Source organism: Ambystoma mexicanum, chromosome 4p (assembly GCF_040938575.1).
Source record: "Ambystoma mexicanum isolate Mex_15411 chromosome 4p, UKY_AmexF1_1, whole genome shotgun sequence".
NCBI classification, from domain to species: domain Eukaryota; kingdom Metazoa; phylum Chordata; class Amphibia; order Caudata; family Ambystomatidae; genus Ambystoma; species Ambystoma mexicanum.
Window position 1 is genome coordinate 298,860,450 of NC_090927.1, and position 22,536 is coordinate 298,882,985.

At 45.6% G+C, this 22,536-nt stretch overlaps 1 protein-coding gene across 1 annotated transcript in view; it reads left to right on the plus strand.

Moving 5' to 3' along the window:
• MRPL19 (mitochondrial ribosomal protein L19) overlaps positions 1 to 22,536 on the plus strand; it is a 170,601-nt gene that overhangs the window by 123,205 nt on the left and 24,860 nt on the right. The gene's annotated exons all lie outside the window — the stretch shown is intronic.

Genomic DNA, 22,536 nt, shown 5'->3' on the forward strand with positions numbered 1-22,536 from the left:
GGGACCGCACGGGGAGCGTTCTTTTTAAATGGGACTGTCACACCCCTGCCGCACACGAGTGCGCACAGGGGCTGATGGACACGTTGGGACCCGGAAGCGCAGGACAAGAAGGGGTAGGGGTAAGCATGTGGGTGGATGCGTGTGTGTATGTATGTGTTTTGGTTTGGGGGTGGGGTGAGGGGGCTGAGAGATGGGGGGGGGTTGGGGGTGGGGGTTTGGTTGGCAAAATGCCCAATTAAGGGAAATCCCACGGTTGAGGGTGGGGGTATGCAGGTCGGAAGGTGAAAACCCCTGAATATGAAAAAAAAAAAATGCATTTTAAAGGTCTCAAGAGAAAAAGGCCTTTACAATGCTGGTTTTCCGATCATTATAAAATTGGGCATTGTAAATCAGTCTTTTTTTCTATCGAGACCTTTAAAATGGGGTCTTTTCACATATAACCAATGTTAATACCTGTCTAGGCAGAAGAGTTGCTCTTAAGTGTGGAGGAAGAAGCTGCCTTGTCAGTCTTTCAGTCAATGTTGGTAGATCCGACTACTTCTGAAGATTCTTTACTTCTATGGGAGCTACTTATGGAAACAGTTTACAGAGCAGTCAATGGGTGTCTTAGCTCTGGCACAGATGGTAATTTTACCTTTGACAATGGACAGTTTCAAAGTATAATCGGCTACATATTAGTACCATGAGATGGTGGAGCTCTATCTTATGCTTTGAAGTATTAAGGAGGCCTTAAAATGATAGCTGGTTCCCCAAACTATGGTTAAGACCCCTCAGATCGTACTGGATGGCCACATTCTTTCAGGTTACTCTTCCTTTGATTATTTGGGTTTTAGATTTTGAAATGGGATGATCATCTAGCCAAAGAAAATGTGACAGATAGTGGGTGGCATCTTCAGATTTGCCAGAACTCTCAATCTTAGCTCAATGGAACATATGCTCACAATTTACAAGGGCAAAGCAATTGCTACAGGCAGCTATGGGTATGAAATCTGGGTGTAAGAGAAGCCTCGTCGGAACTGCCTGCACAAAGTGAGAATTTTTCTTGCCTGGTCTACTACTGGTTCCCGCCTCCATCGATTTGATACATGTAGAAACAGCTACTACATATTTCATGGACATGATCTGTTTGAGACCTTTGTTAGTTTGGAAGGCCATATGGGAAGGCCAACAATGTACCCTCACCAGAGAGCTGATGAGGAATATCATCTCTAGATGGGTCTTATGAAGTGGGCTGGCTCTGGTTTATTTAACTGCTATTAAATAATTTGGAATTGGCTCCTCTCTTTGAGACTCCTGAAAAAATGAGGCGCATTTCTAAAAGTGTTAAAACTGAAGGCTCTGAACTCCCTGGAGAATTAGAGATGATGATATGCTTATGAAACCTCAGGTGAGTGCTTAAGCTCGGTTTTCCCCCATAGGGGCGTTCCGCAGCGCAGCCTATCTTTTACAAGTTTCTTTCTGCCAAAACAGATTCATTCTTACATGAGCAAGATTTAACAATCTGCCTGTGAAAGCTATCACGTGTAAGTGGATGAAGCATTCCTCTGATGATCTTAATAGTAGTTTATGCGGGGAAGTAGTTGCTCATACACCTTATTCTATCCTGGCCCCCCTGTATACTGACCTCAGGAAAATGTTTCTTGTGAATATACTTACGTAATCAGGGCTGAGACATCACCAACCGGCCATGTTTCTATTTGTGGAAACCAATCTGTCGATCAATTTGGCTTTAGCTAATTATTTTAATAAAGTACGGATAAGAGTTGCTCCTTTACTGGAGGGGTAAGGGCTGAGCCAGGAAGGTTTGTGCACATTACACTTTGGGCGGTATTCACTTAGCTTTTAATATATTATTGTTTGTTATGGTATGCTGTTTCATAGATGCAATCCGATATAAACTTTGATGACATTCTGCTCAAGTACATAGGAATGACATATACAATAGGGCAACTATGTGGAGCAGGGACTTTGATTTCACAGGAGACTGAACTGGGAGCTGCCATTTTAGTGATTTATGGGCAGATGTCAATGAAATCTGTAGTTCAGGTTGTAATGTAGCTGGGCATTGTATAGCACAGCTTCTGCTATTTTGGCAGCGTCTTGGTGCCATGTCCTGTTAGCAGAGAGGGGGAGGGGCTTGATTATTGTGAGCATTGTTATTATAGTGGGAGGCTATGCTGTGACTGGATGGTTGGCGAGGTTGTGAATGGTGGGTGTGTGATATGCAGCGAAACGGATGTTTGATCTGCTCATCTGCCCTGTGTGTATTTGCAGGTTGATGTGTGTTTAGTGTAAGTCAAAGAATACGTGCGTTAGCAGTATCCATTTTGAAAAAGCAGTACCAAAGACATTCTGTTAAGTAAGATTTTCATCTTCATGATAAATCTTCTTGACCTGTGTCAACCCTAGACCTTTTTGCTTGGACTTGGTAATTAATTAACTTGTCCCTAGGCGAGTGGGAATCTTTCCCCTGTCACCTAGTCTTTTACTCTTTTTTTTTTTTTTCTTTTTTTTTTTATGGGTGACCTTTTTATGTCCCTCCATAGTGTATGATTGGAGTTATAGTTTCCTGTAACTTTGGACTGACTGTAATATGCTATGGCAGCACACTGCATTTTAAATGCAGTGGCTTCCTTTTAATTGTCTTATTTCATGGGTGAACTACACTTCCCAAGAAGTAAAGTAGGATTCACATCCTCTTCACTTTGATTTAAGTGAGCCAGCACACCCCTCCTTATGTGGAGTGTTGGGGGGGGATACAAAGTATCCCCTTTCTTACTTACCTGGTAAAATGGTTGTTACAATTGCAGGTTTACTTGAATCGCTGGTGCCAGTGGTTTTACCTTAGTGACTTTTTCGTCCTATTACTCGTAGGCTGTTAGGGCCACCATTCTGCTAGGATGGTGGGCTCCTTCTTATTTCGCCATTTTTGCTTGTTACTGCTGAGGTCTTCCCCTGCGATTCTAGGTGGGAATGACCTCAGTGGAAGTTTTGTAGTTGGCAGGAATCCTTTGTATTTCACACCCAGGCTCCAGAGTATCTGAGAAGGCAGGAAACGAGGGAGGAGTCCAAAACTCTGCAGCCCTTTGTCATTCACCTTGCCTGGAAGGAACCAAGTCCCAATGGGGGGGGGGGCTGGCTATCCTGATTGGGCAGCCAGACTGCTCTTTCTGTAAAATGCAGGGAGAGTTTGCAGAGGTTCTGTGGTTCCTGATAAGTACTCCGGACCTGGAAGCTACTGACCAGTCGATCACTGGAGCTGAATCTGAAGAGGAAGATGAAGAAAATAAGTCTGTGGTGATTTCCAGCGACTGGAGAGCCTGCTGTGTAACCGTAGCCTGATGCAACCCTTCCTTACAGTCGGCCTGGTGGTCCTGAATGTGGTGACTTCTACCCAGAGGCTAGTGGGATCAACTAGTCTCAAGAAGGCCTGCATTTTGAGCCATCCCACGATGTACTGCGACCTTGCTGGGCTGCAAACTGGCAATGTCCTGGGACCTCGAGCCTGAGTGCAGTGCATGGTCTTCCGAAGTCCGAATCCCTCTGAAACTTGATGGACTCCTGCTGGATCTCTGGCAACACAATTCAAATACCTGAAGTCCCCTCACCAGAGTGCAGGACCAAGAGAGTGAAGAGAATCTGACCGGCAATATTCGTTCTACATCTGGCTCCTATAAAAAGGCGCCAAATCCACAGAGCTGTGAGAATCCCTGAAGAAACCTTTGCTGGAAGCCTCCTCTGATGACTGCTGCAGCAAGTTCCCAACCAGTGTCCAGTTCCTTCATCTCCAAACCAAGAAACCAGGGACCGGGTCCAGTGCTACTGCATCCTGAAGGCATCCACTCAGAAGCTCTTCTTTTCTCCTAAGGTACTGTGTGGGCTTTGGTAATACTTACCACAAGTCTGGTGTGCATCCTGTGAGGCTGAGTGGACGATTTGTGTGGTTAGGCGTTTGCCCATACCACTTGCCCAGGCCTAATACTGGAACACATATAAGGAGGCTTGTGTGAAGTCCCTAAAAACTAACGCTGAAAGTAAATATTTATCTGTTTAAGAAGATCTTCTATGTAACTTTGACTTCCCTGCAGCTGAACCCTGTCTCCACCTGCCTACAGCTGGCACCTAGACCACAAGGGTCCCTCTTGTGCAACTGAGAGAACTCCTGCAATAGACAAGGGAAGGACTGGATAAGAAAGGATTCTGCCTTGAAAGTATAACAGTACTTACTTGCTAAAGAAGTTAGTGTGGTAACTGTTTCTCTGTGAAAGAATTAGTTATAATGTGTCATTAAGTTTAGGCTTACCTTTGAGTTGCATCCTGCCCCTCTAAAAATAGTAAAGTTGCTTTATAGTGTTTTCCCACCTTCTAAAACGTAATAAGTGTTGATACTGTTTTATCATTGCTTAATTGAGTGTAAACGCTTACCAATAACCAATGTCATTCTTAAAGTGTATCATTGGGTTTTCCTTTCAATGGTCTGCTTTGTACAGATCTAAAACAGTCCTTTAGTTAAAACTTTTCTTTGAGTTGCTGGTAGCTCCCCTAAAAGTATATATGCCTTACTCACCTTGAATAACTGCTGCTCTTCTAAACTTGTAACCCTGGGTTGTGCATCCCTGAATTGCTTTGGTGCTATTCTAAAATAGTTTCATAAAGTTCATACTTATCTTAGAAACTGTATTATGCCCTTCTTAAAATTATACTGGGTATAACTAGCAATTAGGTAGTGGATAGTTATGTACCAATAGGCCAATTACCTTGTTTTGCTTTCCCTGATTTTCTTGGTGCATTCTAAAATTGAGTGTTCATACTTATCATTGAGTAGCTTCAGGCCCTTCCAGAAATTGAGTTGGTTTACTTGCTCTGAACTGAGTTCCAAAAAGTAATGTTGCAAGGATTATACTTGTAACCGGGTTAGGTGATTATGTGATTTCATAACAGACTGACTGGGTCAACTACCCTTGAAATACTGATTGTATTCTAAAAGTATATCTAACCTGGTCTTATTCCCCAAGAATAATGTACACTTTCCTGAATGTATAACCTTAGGTGTGACTCCCCTTGACTTGCTTCTCGCTCCTCTAAATAACGTTATACTTTGGTTTGCATACAATGGGTATTGAGTTGGTTTTTATGATTGTGTTTATATGATGTTATGGCACTTTCCTTATCTTGGTCTACATGTATTTAAATAAACCCTTTATTTTCACAATAGTATTTCTTTGGACCATATGTATGCTACAATTTCTTTGTACTCAGCTACCGCACTCTCTCCCTCCTAAAATGATCCTGGCTGCTCTGTCCATGCTACCACATTCTCGGGTGGTACAGCCTTATACTAAGAGTGGAGCTTGTGTACTGCCTCAGATGTATGTTTTTATGAAGGCTTTAGTTGGACTTTAGAAAAACTGTCATAACACATTCTAAAGCTTCTTTGTGGTAATTTAGGACCATGTGTTCCAACGAGGCAGTCTCTTGTTTATATGTTTGATTATTGTACCAGGTTTTGAGTAAGCAGCACAAGGCGTTTCCCTGCGTATTTTGTAGTAAGAGATCTCTTCTTTGTGGTAAGAGAACCCTTCTAAGCAGTAAAAAGAATACTGCACATGAATGGTGTCACGAAGGTGACTGACCAGAAACTAACAAGATCTAAATTACTTTCTTTTGTAACTTTATTGTAAATACATGAACTGGATGTCTCTTAAAGCAGGGTGCAACAGTTCAAGTTACAAGCTACTAGCAAGCCATGAAAGAAATCGCCTGCCACCTCAATTCTATACATGCATGTAGGGGAGGGGAGGGGGCGTGGCCAGCGCGCATGGAGTGAGGTCAACATCCTGATGTGCTCCTGCCCATGATCCTACAGCAATCGATATTACGGTTATTATACTAAAAATGCAGCGGTAAAAAATACGTTTGGGCACAGAAGAACCTTTTTGCTGAACTCGACTGAGTTGTCAGAAGAAATCGGCACTGGCAACACAGAAAACGGAGCATTTGAAAAAGCTCCCCTGAGGCACCCAAGATGGCGGCTTCCACCGCAGTAACGAGCAGTGTGTTACGACAGTGAGCTCGCACCGAGTGCCAGACGGTCTGCTGGGTTGGACCACTGATCGAGGCTAACGCCACTATAGGAGGCACTCCCGGGCAAATTCACTACGCTGGGCATCGCTGTCGGGAGATGGGACCCGAGGCTTGCCCCGAGCCCTAATACACTAAAGCTGACACGGAGTGCCTTACGGGGAAGGAGGATCTCTGATTGCAGACATGCACTGGAGGACGCAGAGAGCTTCGGACAGTGCGGGTGAGCTGGGACGGAACGGGCCACCTGCTGCCAACCTCCGCGGAACATCAGGAGAAGACCGGAGAACGGCACTGCCTGGAACTGGACCCGAATGCTAAACCGCAATCGCGGATGGAAGATCGCTAATGACACCCCCTCAAAGCATCTGTTGGCGGAGGTGCAGGAGGTGAACTGGAACAGGGGAAACAACCGGGAAGCAGTGGGAGTTGATTCACACACACAGCGTGCCCTGAGCGGCTGCGGGTGGAAGGTGAAGCTGTAACACCTCAGTACACCAACGACGAGTGGGAGGCACAGGGCGTAAAGCCACAAACAAGGCCCAGCGGTGACCATAGTACGCCACACGGGTCACCGAAACTGGCAGTTAAGGCCAGAACAGCCCATTCCGGCCCACTGCCGCGCACCTTCCTGCCTCCCCACCCCCCCGAAACCATCAGTAGTTTAAAACACAGTAAGCGACCGCTCCTTACTTTACTGAATACCGCCCCTTAGTGCTGGACATTACAGACCACACCTATACCCCACGGCAAGTGGGAGCACTTTGGTCAGGGGGGACCATCAAAGTGGAGGTGGTTGAGAATCACCAGGTGAAGATGGACCGGCACGGGCACGTCTAGAAGTGGAGCCTTTGCCCCACCTGCCTAAATCGGAGTGTTGAACACACATCCGAAGGCTTGAGGCCCAAGGCAGAACATAAAGCCTGGTGGAAAGGTATCCAGACTGGCGCAGGAACCTAACCTACAACCGCATAACGCCCAAACAAGGGCTACCTACAGCAAACCACTGAACTCCCAAATTTATCACAAGGCTAAAGCACGTGACCTACTGCATAAAACTGGAACCCCCGAGTGGGAAAATGGCACCTCCCAAAAACAGATCAAAAGCTGTGACATAGGACTCTTTCACTACAGTCAGACCAAAGCAGCAACCACTGCAGGAGGTCACTGCCACGGTGGAGCCACCAGCCCTGGCAGTTGACCCCCGAGACGCTCAGATCCTGCAGGCTATTGCAGTGCTACAAACATCTGTAGAAGACAAGATAGGTGAAATAAAATCAGACATACAACTAATGAGGCAGGACGCCGCAATTTGACGTAAAGAGTGGCCAAAACGGAAGCTTCCCTACAAGAAACCGGCGAGGCCACGCATGAGCTGAAATCTAAAGTTCAAGAACTGGAATCAATAGTGGCTAGACTTGAATCCCGCTCCGAAGATGCGGAAGGTCGCGCCCGCCAAAATAATATTTGAATACTCGGGATCCCGGAAGACATGGAAGGCCCGAACCCCACCGAGTTCATAGAAACGATGCTGCTTCAAGAAATCGGAGCAGGTAAACTCACCCAAGGGTTCTCCGTAGAGCGAGCCCATAGATCCCTTCAGAAACTACCACCACCTGGGTCGCATCCACGCCCAATAATAGCGAAAATTTTAAACTTCCGTGATAGAGAGATTATACTACGGTTTTCAAGGGAAGGTGGAGTGATTAAAAGGAATCATTTTGCAATAGTCATATACCCAGACAACAATCCCGTGGTGCAACGTGCAAGGAACTCCTTCATACCAATACGGGCTAGACTACGGAAACTTAACCTCGAGTACATGCTACTGTACCCAGTAAGACCTAAAGTACTCTACAAAGGAAAGGCAATCTTCCTAGATACTCCAGCTGCAGCAAACATGTGGCTTGAACACAATAACCTTGCGGAAGATGCTGAAGAAGCAATAAAAGGAAACAAACGATAAAGGGACGACTGGAACTACACAAGAAGATGACCGCCATACCATGCAAAAACAGTATTGTATATACAACTCTACTTAACGCCGCAACAAGTGGACGTCGCAATTGGGCAGGGGCGTGCAGGGCCAAACACAGGATCCTCGACAACCCACCCCACCTGGAACAGTGCAGGCAGAATGCCAACACACCACCCGTACCGAAAGGCCTGGAGAGGCCCAAAAGGCTCGGGAGCCCCCAAGCGTTGAGTGCAGTTCTTTGTTGTTCTTTTTGGTTATTTCATTCCTCGGAATGGAAGTTAAAAAAGTTGGTAAGTCTCCAAATAGCAAAATGAGGGGTGGGCGGGCGGAAACAGCGGACCTGAGGGCTTTGAACTTGCAACTAAGGGGAGTTTGCGGGGACTTAACTATGATCTCGGACAACCCTGGTGTGGGGCGGGTGTACCTCGAATTTCCGGCAAAACCACTATGGCTACGCGAATAAGGATGATGACATGGAATGTGCGGGGCCTGGGCACTTACCTCAGCAGAAATAGAATTAAATCCTACCTGCATAGGAAGAGAGTGGAAATAGCTCTGCTACAGGAGAGACACTGCACTGCTGAATCGGAGGCAAAACTCCTCCTACTCCAGATACGCGAGAGGGGTTTACACCTGGATCAATCCCCAAGCACCATTCCACCCGATTAAGATGGAAAAAGACCCAGAAAGCAGATATGTGATAATATGGGGGACCTTTGAACAAATGGAAATATGCATGGTGAACTCCTACTTCCCCAATAACATCATCCCAGCTCAACAAAATGCTACAATACCGGAATGGCTTTTTTGTATGGGAGGGGATTTCAATTGCGTCCACAACCCAGAACTAGATAGGTCCTGGCCTCCAACTAAAGGCCCTTCAGCGGCCACCACGTCCCTGAACACCATGGTTGATGGGATAGACCTGGCAGAAGCATGGCGGGAACTACACCCTGGGGAAAGAGGTTACTCATACCTCGTCCCCACATGACCCCCACACAAGACTAGATTATTTCTTTATAAGTAGGGAGCACTTGCCTCAGATAGAGGGTGCGCAATATCTGGGAAGAACTATCTCAGACCATTCTCCACTCCTGATAGAATGGAACCATACCGGCCCCAGGCCTCCCATTCCCATGTGGAGAATGCCTTTGGAGGCCGTGAAAGATCCGGCATTCAAAGAGGGGCTGCAGGATTCCATAGATAATTTTGTAACAGACAACACCGAAGCGTTGAACATGTAAGTACACTATGGGACGCCCTAAAGGTAGTAACACGGGGAGAAGTCATAGCAAAAAGCCGGAGGCATCAGGAGACTACTACGCAGCGAATTAGACCAGAAGGAGCAGGAAATTGCGAGACTAGAGGCCGCCCCCATAGACACCCCGAAGAGGGAGGAAGAACTCGGAACTCTTAGAGAGAATTGCTCTGAGGCGTGGAGTAGACTGGCTAAATTCGACTTTGTCACCAGAACGAACAGAACACACGCAGAAGCTGATAAACCTGGCCGGTTACTGGCCTGGCTTTGCAAAAAAGAACACCCCAGGCACATAGCCACTACATTGCTAGATGAGAGTGGTGAGGTGCACAGAACCCATGACGCCTTTTAGTGCTTCTATGCGCAATTATACTCCCATGCAGATGGTCCCCCAAGAACAAATAGTAGACACATTAGAAGAGATGGGTCTGCCCAAATTATCTCCTGAACAGTCTGAAACCTTAGACATGGACATCACACCTGAGGACATAACAGAAGCAATACGATCCCTGGCTACATGTAAGGCTCGGGGTAGCGACGGGCTGCCCCCAGAATTTTACAAGGCATATGAATCCTCTGACGCCTCTATTAGATGAAGTCTTCTTGGAGACTTATGAAAGAGGGATCCTACCTGATAGCATGAGAGACCCCCTAGAGGTCCCAATGCTCATGCCCAATAAACCTGCAGATAAGTGCAACTCTTACCGCCCGCTCGCCATGCTTAACTATGAAGTAAAAATATTAACAATCCTAGCGAAGAGGCTGTCCAGAGTAATAGGAGACATAGTGCACACAGACCAAAATGGTTTTGTGCCTGGTCGTAACACATCCTTGAATTTGCGCAGGATTCAGCACATAATAGCCCAGACTGACACAAGAGAGGAACGGTATGCACTATTATCCCTAGACGCCATCAAGGCATTTGATTCTATATATTGGGAGTGGCAAGTGGCGGTGTTGGAGGGATTTGGAGTCGGCCAGGGGTTCATTAGATGGGTCAAAATTCTCTACAACAAGCCGAGGATCGGCTGAAATTTGGGAAATGTGTCAGAGGCATGGCACATTTGCACCCATGCTCTATATATTAGGTTTGGAGCCCATCGCTATCTACTTTAGGCAGACATTTTTTGATGCAGGTATACGGCTAGGTGGAGTGGATCACATCATCTCACTATATGCTGACGATGTACTAATATATGTCCGTAACCCTCATCTTAATGTGCCAACAATGCTGGAAGTCCTCGACAATTATGCTAAGGTTTCTGGCATAAAATTCAGCAAAGCCAAATCCTACTTGTTCCCCCTAGCAGGCCTGAAAGATGAGAACGTGGAAGAACTCCCTTCAGTGGGCATAAAATGGCAGACCACCTCATTCCGATACCTCAGGATTCAGATAATGGATACCCCGGAATTAATGCATGAACATAACACAAAGGCGGCACTACCTGCACTGCGTAAATCTATGGGATTCTGGGAAAAACTACCACCATCTATGATGGGCAGGGCCTCCATAGTTAAAATGATTGTCCTCCCTAGATTCCTATATGGGTTCCAAAATGTGCATTTTTACATCACAAAACCCTTCTTCCGACTACTCGATACATTAATTTGGGAATTCTTATGGGGAAAAGGCAGACACCGGGTGGCTCTATCCACATTTCTTACCATACAAACAAGGAGGCATCCAACTACCGAACCTAGAGAAATATTACCTTGCCGCTCAGCTGGGCTTTGTATCCAAGTGGCTAGCAGACAAGACCACTTCAGAGACTCCTTTGCTACAGGCCATGATCTCCCCGATACAACTGAAAGAACTAATTTTGGGTCCCCCAAAACCTGCTTTACAAGCCACCCTTTCTGGCGACTCTGGGCAGGAAAATATGGTATAGGACCAACATGATCATGCACTTAAAGCAACCATAATCCCCAGTGCCAATAATCTCGGGGCTAAGTAAAACTGATGCCAATCTGAATAATATCGGGCTTTGGAGAAAAAGGGGTGTATACTTGGGGTGACCTCTACGCCAAAGGAACCTTCCGGGTGTTTGCGGAGTTGCAGGCAGAAGAAGACATTCATACTGGCCAATATCTATGGTATCAAAAGATCCGCAAAATAGCACAAACCAAATGGGACACCTGGCCTGAGAAACCGGACGCAGACCCCTTCTTAACACTGCTGTATAATCTAGGAGAGGGAGGGAAGGCAGTGTCCCAAATATATAGCCATCTAATTGACACTCCCAACCCTTGAAGCGCTGAGCTAAGGAATAAATGGGAAACTGACCTGGGACGGGAGGTGACGGACAAGGAATGGGATAGAGCACTGTCATTCCCCAAGGAAGTTTCTAGGAACCACAGATTCCGATTGACACAGATTAATGTACTGTACCGCACTTACCTAACCCCGAGAAAACTAGCTACATTCAACAAATCTACGCAATCGAACTGCACCTGGTGCGGGGCAGATGACGCAAACTTGATCCACATGCTATGGGACTGTAACAAGACACAGAACCTTTGGTTAAAAGTAAAACAAACATGTGAGGAAGTAGGCGTGACCAGATATGAGTGGACCCCAGCCGAATGTTTTTTAGGAACCTATCCCAGACGAGCTAAACTCACACGCAGTCAAATTGATGGACATAATGTGCTAAAATAACTATTGCTATGTCATGGAAAAAGCCTCCAGGTCCGCACTACAAAAGGTGGCACAAAGAGCTTAAAAGTGGGCGAACGCTGAAACGACAGCCTGGTAGGATAGCGTAGCCAGATCCACCGAAGACTCGAGCATGGCACTAGCAGCATGGAAAGACACCATGACAAAATTGTTCCACTCCTCAGACGATAAACCCCCTTGAAAATTTCACCTGGACGATCTTCTGATCCACGAGGCCGACTAAGTCCCTTAATGCGGGACCACCACAGGTCCAGATAACACCTGAAACTGTCTTGCCCTCCGCCCCCCACTATCCAGATACCCATCTTGCCGGAAGCCTGGAGACTGTTCACTACGCCAAACAAGGAGACAGTTAATGTTAATTTGTTGTTTGAATGTTATTGTTTAATGTGGTGCAGCTTAATTACAGAAAATGAAACTGTTATTTTGGCAATTATAGAAACACCCTCCAGTGGTGTCGCTTTGTAATTATCACTAAATGCCAATAAACACATTTTAAAATGAAAAAGAATTTTCATTTCTGTGCTAATTCTCTTCAACCTTAGAGACCCCCAGCTCTTTTGCTGCACTTGGGGATTGTGATTTTTCCCTCGTGAGTGAGTGGGACCTTTTTCTCACTCCCTCATGAATTTGTCCTGACTGGGATTTTTGCGTTTGACTGTTTTATGGAGTCTGACAAACTCCATAGGCATCTGCTTTTTGTATAGTGACGCACAGCACCTTAGGTGCAGTGCCACTAAGAAGTCCCTTGGACTTCTCCTAATGTTTAAATACATTTTCTTGGGTGAACTGCCGTTCCCAAGAATAGTAAGATGATCCCTGTCTCTTACCTTTCTCTTTGTGGGACCAGCACACACCACCCTATGTGGAGGGCTGCGGGGATTACTTAGTAATTCCTATCCCACTTCTCATGTAGTACACTAACTTACTTTAAATTGCTGGTGGCAGTGGTTTAATTTTACTACCAGTGTGCATTTCTTACCGCAGGCTGAACCCTCGAGTGCTGTACAGCACCCATGGGTGTCCATTTTCCCCAAATTGGCCCTAGGTTTCTTTTTTCGCCATTTTCTGTTTGTTAGTTTCTTTAGGGCTTTTGTTTAAAACTGGTGTGAGCCCTTTGTGTGTTTTGCCTTTGGCGGGCTTCAGCCTTGAAATCCGCCCAGGCTCCAGTGTCTGTAAAGGCAGGAAGTGAGGGAGGGTCCCGAAATCTTCCCTGTCCTTTGTCTCTAGGTGTGCCTGAATGCAACCATTCCTGATTGGCTGGCTGTTCTGAAAGGACAAGCCACCCTGCTGTGTGATTGATAGCATAGGCTGTGAATGAAAGGGAAATCGCATAAAAAGCGAGGTCTTTGGGACTACAGGCAGTGTCGACCACTGGAGAGGAACATCCATAGAAGACGACGTGATGAGACTCCAGCAGCAAGCTCCTGGACTGCAAAGCGCCTGGTGAAGCCCTGCAGCTGTGCTGACCCCGTTTTCATATCGACTGGGAAGACCAGTATGGGACGACTTCCTCCCTTGGGCTGGTGAGACCAACTATCCTCAAGACAAGCTTCCATTTGGCGCATGCCCCAACTTGCTGTGCCTTACCAGAGCTGCAGAAGCGCAATGCCAGGGGTCCTGTGAACACTGAGTGCATCGTCTTGCGAAGTCCGAATCTTCGTGGGCATCCAGAGGACCCTACAGAAGCAGGAAATCTTGATCTAGAGTCCCCTGACCAGAGTCCAGGACCAAAGGAACAAGCTTCTTCCAACCAGAGTTTTCATTCTTCATTTGCCGCTGAGGAAAAGGCACCAAAACACTGAAGTGCTGCTGAAACAAAGAAAATCCATTGCTGAGGAGTCACTCTCCTGAGTACATGCCGGAGGAGCCTGACCGATGTCCTCCCTTTCGTCAACCACGACCAATGTCCAGGAACAAGGGTCTGCCAAGCTGCAGCAAAGAGGAATCCAGCTGGAACACTTTTCCTTGAATCACAGGAACTATGGGGCTTGGGGTGTTCACCTTTTATCCATAAATGTGCTTCCTATCTTGTGAAGTACATTTTGGAGTTGATCTCAAGTCACCTGCGCTAGCCTAACAGCGTGTGCTCTCTACAAAGTAGCTCACTTAGTTACTGTGATTTCTTCTGAACTTACTAACTTTATCTAAGAAGTGCATCAGAACTATTGACTTTGTCCATTGACTTTGGCTGTCCTAGCTCCCTAAAGGCACTCCTCTGAACCTACTGACTTTGGCAGTACTTGTTCCTGCATAAGTTAGAATTGTGGATACTATTATTGCTGGGATAAAAGTTTACCTGCCTCACTATGAGATTGTAATTGTTTTACAAAATACCCCTCTTAAGATAAGCCTGGCTGCTCAGTCACACTAACAACTTGTGTTGTACAGGCCTATATTAAAAGGTAGGTTACCTAATACTAAGCAGATACGCCTTGTGTAGTCCTCACCAATTGCACTGCACTTATTCTTACCTAACAATACACACAGCGCACCATTTTTCACTCGCCAAGAGCCGAATATAACCAGCCAAAGGCTAGTGGCGAGTGTAAATTTTGCACCCTGCCTTAAAATAGTTTACAGTAACTAAGAAGCCGTTCTTGATGTTTTCTGGGATTCCCAGCAATGTGGGCTGGCCACTGTTAGCCTATTCCCCCCACCCCCTTCTTCCAGGGAACATGGGGCCATTTCATCAAGTTTTTCTTTGTGTCCTCAACAGTCCAGGCTTTTGCCCAATTAAACAGTTGTGGGATTTCTGGGGTGCTGCTCTCCACAACAAAAACGTCCACGTCCGTCCTATCGGCGCAATGAGACTTGGTGTCCTTGGTCTCATGGGCTATTCAATTTTCTTATCTGCTGGGTCACTGTTGTTAGAGACTGTGTGAAACCTGAAAATCCCTCGTCCAAATCTTCACGTGACTCCTGCACTCCATCATTTGGTCTTGTACCCCCTTCATAGGATCTCAGGTTGGCTTCTCCATACCTTTCTAATCGCTGGTTTACTGCTGCACCTCATCTTCCAACTTCCCAGGATTGAGATCAGGCTGATTTGGATGCCTTAAGGAGGACCGTGTAGTCCCAAAGAAAAGGCTGCTATTCAGACCTTATGCTTCTCCTGATGATTTCATATAAAATATTACCATTGTTAACAAGGCCGCATCGGAGTTGGCATACCTTTTAGAAATGGATAAGGAAGAAGATTCCTTTTTGTTTTCACAAATTACTGACCCTGCTAAAGTGGCTTGAGCCTTAGTTATCAGTCAGACCTTTTTTTTGAAAATCATATTTTATTGGGTTTCGCATTTGTTATAACATCACAGAACATATTGAAGAACGTAATAACAAGAAACCAATAATAACACACCCACCCCTGTCCCTCCTCCCACCCACTTCCCGTTCAAGTTTTCATCTGGTGGTTGCTTAGCGGGTTCTCAAGGAGCATAGCGGTGCAGTCGGAATGATTTACTTAGTACGCCAAAGTCACGGGCCAGGTTTCATAAAGTTTCGCAATTGAGTTAGTGGGTAGCAACCCATCACCCTTGGGGGAGGAGCCCCCGGCCAGGGTGTTTCGCATTAGGTAGGGCGACCATATTTGTCAAAGAAGGGCAGCCATGTCTCTTCGATATTTGATTTAGCCTCGTCAAGTAGGTGTGTAAGGAATTCCATGTCGTAGATGGCGCGCACTTTGGTGACCCATGCTTTTTTCCCCGGCATTCCGGGGTTTTTCCACTTCTGTGCCAGACAGCACCTGGCCGCCACCAACCTGATCTGTAGCATGTGATCCTGGGTGTCTTCCTGCCCCTCTCCGAAGTCAATTCAAAAGAGGAGAAGCCAAGGGCAGGAGGGTCGTTCAATACCATCAACCCCTTTGATCCACATTAACACCTCACCCCAGTACTTTTGGACCATGGGGCACCCCAACCACATGTGAATGTTGTCCCCCCTCGCTGTCTTGCATTTCCAGCAATGTGGGTTGTATCCCGGCCTCATTCTAGTATTCCTCTGTGGGGGGTAATGCCAGTGGTGCAGGACTTTTAGGGCCTGGTGGCGATATTGGAGGGAGGCCGTGGATCTTATAGCTTGCCTGCACATCGCCACCCACCTTTCGTCATCGATTTCTTCTCCCAGGTCCTTCTCCCATTGTGTACGTGCCGGGAGTGAGTCTCTTGGGACGGAGAACAGGAAGAGTTTGTAGAGGCGTGATATTATCTCCTTAGAGCCTCTGGCAGAGAGGAGGAGTCTCTCGAAGTCTGTAAGGTCCCTCCTGAGGGTATCCCACCATGATGGTTCCGTGAGGACTCCCTTGAGTTAGAGATAACGGAAAGGGGACAGGGTACCTATTCCCAGGGCCTCCTCTAGATCTTTCAAGGGTAAGAACGTGCCCCCCACCCAAAGGTGGCCAGTCCTGCTAAGGCCGGCTTCAAACCACTTTTGGTATGCTGCTGTCACTGCTATCTTGGCTAAGAAGTGGGGGCCCAAATGCAGCTCAACGGAGAGGGCCAGGTCGTGAGCCAGCGATGGGGACCACAGCACCCTCACGACTGGATGGTTCAAGACACTTCTCGGGATCTTTTTCCTTGGGACCCAGAGCCACTCCTCCACTGTGACGGTTGCAAGAACCCTATTATCCATAGCCACCCATTGTTTCTCCGTACCTGGGCTAAAGTGGTTGATCAAGATTCTCAGCTGGGAAGCCCTATGGTATGTTTCCAAGTCGGGGTATCACACCCCGCCGTCTTCCTTCGGCCTGGTCAGTACCTCGTAAGAGATCCTATCTTTTTTACCCGCCCAGAGGAAGTTTTTTACCCGCCCATAGAAAAGAAGCGCTTCTTTTCTATGAAGAATGTTTTAGGGACCAGTACCGGGAGCATCTGAAAGAGGAATAGGAACTTGGGGAGGATAATCATTTTTATGAGATTAAGACATGCCATCCAGGAGAGACCCAACCCCACCCATCTTTCCACGTGTGTTCTGATTGCTGACCAGAGAGGGGGTGAGAGGGAGTTGGCTGAATATAGGTCCTCATGGTCACGTGTCACCTGGACCCCCAGATACCGGAACCCCTCCTCCCTCCGGGCAAAGGGGAGCCCTCCCACATAGGCTGCCTCTGGGTCTGACAGGTTACCCCCTATGAATGCCACCGACTTCTCCAGGTTGACCTTGTAGCCGGACAGTTCTCTGTAACGTGCGAGACCCTGCGGCATCCTGGGGACCGTCTGGGATGGCTTTGTGATGTATAGCAGAGCATCGTCTGCGAAGAGGCAGATTTTGCAATGTGTAACACCTATCTGTACCCCCCCCCCCCTGATGGCTTTGTCATTGCGGACCGAGATTTCCCATGGTTCCGTTACAAGTGCATAAATTAACGGGGACAGTGGGCAACCCTGTCGTGTGCCGTGCTCGAGGGGGAACACTCTGGACTCCATCCCATTCGCTACTACCCTGGCGGAGGGCGAGGAATAAAGCGCAGACATCCAACCAAGCCACTTCGGGCCCATGCCCATTGTCGTGAAAACCTCCCCCATGAAAGCCCAACTGACCCTGTCAAAGGCCTTCTCCGTGTCGAGGGCCAGTAGGAGCGCGCCTTCATCCCGAACCACCTGAATTTGAGCACGAGAGTCTTCCGGATGTTGTCGGAGTCCTGTCTATTGAGAACGAATCCCGCTTGGTCAAGATGTATCAGGCGAGAAAGGCAGCGCTCTAATCTGGAGGCCAGGATTCTTGCGAAGATTTTGGCGTCCAGGTTTAGGAGAGAAATAGGTCTATAAATCAGTCAGATTTTTGACACAGTGAATTGAGAACTTTAAGAATCTGTTTACAAATCATGTGTGTGCCGACTTTCCAGTGTGCCTAAGTGGACATTGTAGCAACTGCGACAAGGGGAAAGGTGAATAATCTGGTGGTCTTTCTGTACTACACCAAATAAAAACAAAGTTATATCGCCCTTGGTAAAATGGCAGTCATGGGAGCCCTGGTATGGTTAAAATGAAGACAAAAGAGAAGATGGCTGGAAGGTTTAGAATTCATTTTAACCTTTAGAATTGCTCTGGGCAACCCACCAGACCATCATTCCTTGCCTGCCAAGCCATTACAGAAAGGTGAAAGACCAAAAGCAAATCAGGCTTGGTCCCAGCCCAAAATGAGCAGTCCAGCCCGAACTGCTTGGTCACACCCCTTGCAACCTCAGACATGTTTTGGCCTCATTGGGCATCATTGGTGAGGTGTAGCTTGGCTCTCTATGCCGAGAAGGCTCAGGATCCAGGTCTGGGTATACCCGTCCCACCCGGGGTGACTTTGACAAAACAAGAGATCATGGTCCGAAGGTTTAGAATTAATCTTAACCTCTGCCACCTCAGTCCAGTTCCTGGGCAACACCTTATCAAGAACGGCTATTCTGACCATACAGAGAGCTCCAAAGATAAAGGGACATGACTTCCACTTCATCTACAAAACAAAGTCTCGAGTGACCACAATAAAGAGACTTATTACAATATTTGCTTGCATTTGCTTTGCTCCCAGCAGCTGATAAATGATTACAGAAATTCAAGAAACTCACAACCTGTGGCGGTGGACTGATATTGACTGGGAAGATCATGTTGCAATTTTGGAACACTTCACATTGGTTATGCTTTTGTGGACAGAGCTATTCAAACTCGTGAATGGGACAGATTTCTCTGAACTACCACATCAGATCACAATCATGACAGACCACTTGCTAGCAGGGGACCTGGCTCACTGGGAGCAGCTGCAAGAATTTTGTGGATGATTCAGGAATCCTGTCTACATGTCTATCACCGGGAATTAAAGGGAGTCCATTTTCCATTGTTGTTGTTCCATCCGCTCAGTGGAAGAGTAGTAACAGACACCTTTATCATGAGATCAAGAGCATTGTCCCTTATGGCCCAAAAAATTTAAGTGGGCCATCAGTCAGAGCATCACGCTAACAGCTTACCATCTGCAAGGTTCAACAAATCAACTTGTGGACCCTTTCTGCAAGCATCTGAATTCAAAACATGAGTGGAAATTGTATTTCAATATTTCTTCAGATCCTTCAGACAGGGAACACTCCACAAATAGACTTTTTTTGCAACAGCTCCAAATTACAAGTGCATCCAGATATCTGGTCGTACAGGCAAGAGACAAGGTGTTCTCTCTGGATTGGCGCATTATATTTCTGTATGTCTTTCCTCTGGTACCTTTGCTTCAGAGAGTGCTATGGAAACTTAAGAGCGAGACAATAAAAACGATCTCGTTAGCCACATGTGGCAGGAGGGCTTACTGCACAATCTTTCTCAAACTCTTTTCTGCCATCATATTCCCATGCGCTGGCACTTCTTGCTTCTGTCGATGAATGGGGCCAAGTTCTTTACCACAATCCTGCCTCTCTGAAGTTAGCAACCTGTTTTTTGAGCAGCAGGAGTATGTTCTAAATTTGTCAGAGTGCGGAGACCTCTTGGATTATAGCAAGAGCCCCTTCCTTTAAGTGAGCATATAATGGAAAGTGGAAAAGATTTTTACATTTGTTTTGTTAAACTATTTGACATGATAAAAATGTGATCTTTGAAAATCTTCCATAAAACATAAGCATCATTAATTCATGCATATAAATAGTATAAAACATCCTTAAAATCATCAGTGTAATTGTCACCACATAGCATTCATATTACGACAAATGATATAACAATATTTAATATGTGCAATTCCATTAGATTCGGGTTCATCAAATATTAGCAAATCTCTAAAAATAAATCTCATTTGCATATGTTTTTTGAAACCCAACATATCCATTAATCTTAAAACCTCTGTGGTTAAAAACATTTCATGAGCAGCACTCATCCCAATTCAAATGGCATACAGAGAGATTGAAAATGTAGTATCCAAAAAACGAGGCAGGCATTGTGTGCGGATGTCTATTGAGGACGAGCATTCTATTAAAATATGCCGTAATGATTGCACTTTTCCAGAACAATTACAAAAACTACATTTGATCAAATCTGGATCCCTGGACAGAGACCGAAAAAACAAGACTTCGCCTGCACGTAACCAGTTTAGGCAGAAGCGCAAGAATTGACTTTGATATAATGGACATGTATAATACACCAGATACCTCAGTAATTCACCCAAGGCCTTATCCTTAAGAGAAAAGGTGGAGTGGAGTCGATAATGTCTTTTTTTATGTATTGTTTCGATCCAGTCCATTTCTCGTAAGCGCTTTTTCACATCCATGGGATTGACATTATAATCTGACAAGGTCTTATCACACCCTTGAAATGAGGATTCAACAGTTTGTTTAATCTGTGACATTAATTTAGAAGATTTGGTATTTATGACGCAACAGATATCCTCATACAAAGTTCCCTGACCGGGGGATACTATTTTGTCATACAAAGTTAAAACACGCCAACCGAACCATGCCTGAAGAGATGTAAGACCTAATCATATCTTAAGGCATAGGAAGCGCTAGGGCTAAATTCAGTGCTCGCTTCCATATTCTGTCCTCTAATATTTCCCAAGATAACTCGCAACAGACTGGTTATATTTCAGAGCTGTAGAGTAGAAGTGCCACGACCTTTCCTATATAAAGTCTAATTAATGGAGTTTTGAAAAATGTACAGCATTTACTCAGGATCTCTTTCATTTGCTATACTGACATATCTGTCTTGGCCCTCAACTTACTAGTAATTTGTTGAGCTCCAGCACTGATTATAATTAGGAAGACAAGGTGGATTACTTCCTTCTCAATTGGGATTTGAACTCCATACACACACTGCTTATAACTGGCTTCTTTTAAGGTGTACAATGCTAGATTGTTTTTGATTAATGACCATATCATACAAACAAGCATAGTCTACTAAACTGGTTAGTATTTGTTGGAACCCAATTTTGGTCCATCATCTGCATACCCCATCCAGCATATGCCGTGGTTACCTAATTTGGGGCTAACAAATGCAACATGTTTTAATGCATAATCTAGATCGGCCAGATAGACGTTAAAGAGACAGGGAGCTAAAATGCATCTGTCTAAAGTCATGCGTGGCCTTTGTCATTTGTCACATGTCCTTCCTCATCTAGTCGAATCTGCACACGCGTATCCCTATGTATATACTTCAGGATAACCAGCAGCGCTGGTGAAATGCCCCAGAGTCTTAATTTGGACCATAGTCTATCACGATTGACCATGTCAAACGCCTTGGAGAAGTCCACCAGCGATATATATGCAAGGAAGTACTTTTGGTCGACCATGCTTTTTCTCTTAGTGTGGTCAGAATAATCCCATTCAAATGTGTTGCCATACCCCTTCGTAATCAAACCTGAACTTTTTTCCATATTCGGTTCTCCAGTCTCTCCAATATCATCACTGCAAAGACCTTGCTGTCTGCGTCAATAAGGGCAATGGGCTGGTAATTTGCTGGATCCGACCGATCGCCGTTCTTGAAGAGCGGGACAATAATAGAGAGATTCCATGTTTCAGGCATTTTTAGAGTAGCCAAGATGTTTCAAAAGAGCCAAGTAAGAAGGAATGACCACATTTCCCTATTTGACTTTAAAATTAAATTTGTGAGGCCGTTTGGGCCTGCCACCGGCAAATTTGATGATTTTATGAAGCGCTCCACATCTTTCGCCTCAAAAGAAACATCCCTAAGACTTGCTGAATCAAATTGCAGTCCATCAACTGTGTTAACATTCAATTTATCCCAATGATTCTGCCAGGAACATTCCGAGGCAGCATTACACTGAAGCGCTATCTGTGGGCAAGTAGTCTCATTTATAAGGAGCCAAACATTTAGGGAGCTTTTTAAGGCCAGTCAACGTAGCATTTTTCCACCATTAATCTGAATTTGACTGAGCCTATGTGACCGCAGCAAATTCACATAAGTTATTGTTTTTTTACTAATTCATAGGCCTCTCCACTAGATCTTAACCAGCGGACCTGCTGCCTACAGAGACTCTTCCTAACCCAGACAGCTCTGTCAAATTGATGTATACAAGATTTATTATTTGGGCGAGGAAAGCCGGGTACTTCTCTGCACCATAAACATTTCTTAAAACAATCAACGTGCAGGCTTGTTAAAGGATCTCGAGATCATGCTCTCAAACAAATTCCTGCACCCCTCATGAGAGTTTTGACCCTCCTTTACTAAACGTACTTATCCGGTTACCAGCTTGGTTCACTGTTAGAGAAGTATGTGCCTTCAAGGCCTTTAATTCAGTCCCCAAATAAATGTTGGCTATTAGTTTATTATGATCTCTCACTTCCGATTCTTGGACCCTGAACAAGGAGCCTATATTAAACATAGATCTAGACATGTAAATGTAGTCAATTATAGTAGATTTCCATGTGGCCTTCGGTTTTAAATCTTGTAAAATATTACCATTAGCTCCCAATAACTCCCACTCCAGGGCCAAGTATTCCATTTACGACTGTTACTATTACTGATTTTGCTTTAAGATTGATTGTCTTGAAGACAGAACTAAAATCTCCTGCAATAATTAAATTTGCATCATGATCATTCAGCTTATCGCCCATGATTTCCAATAGTT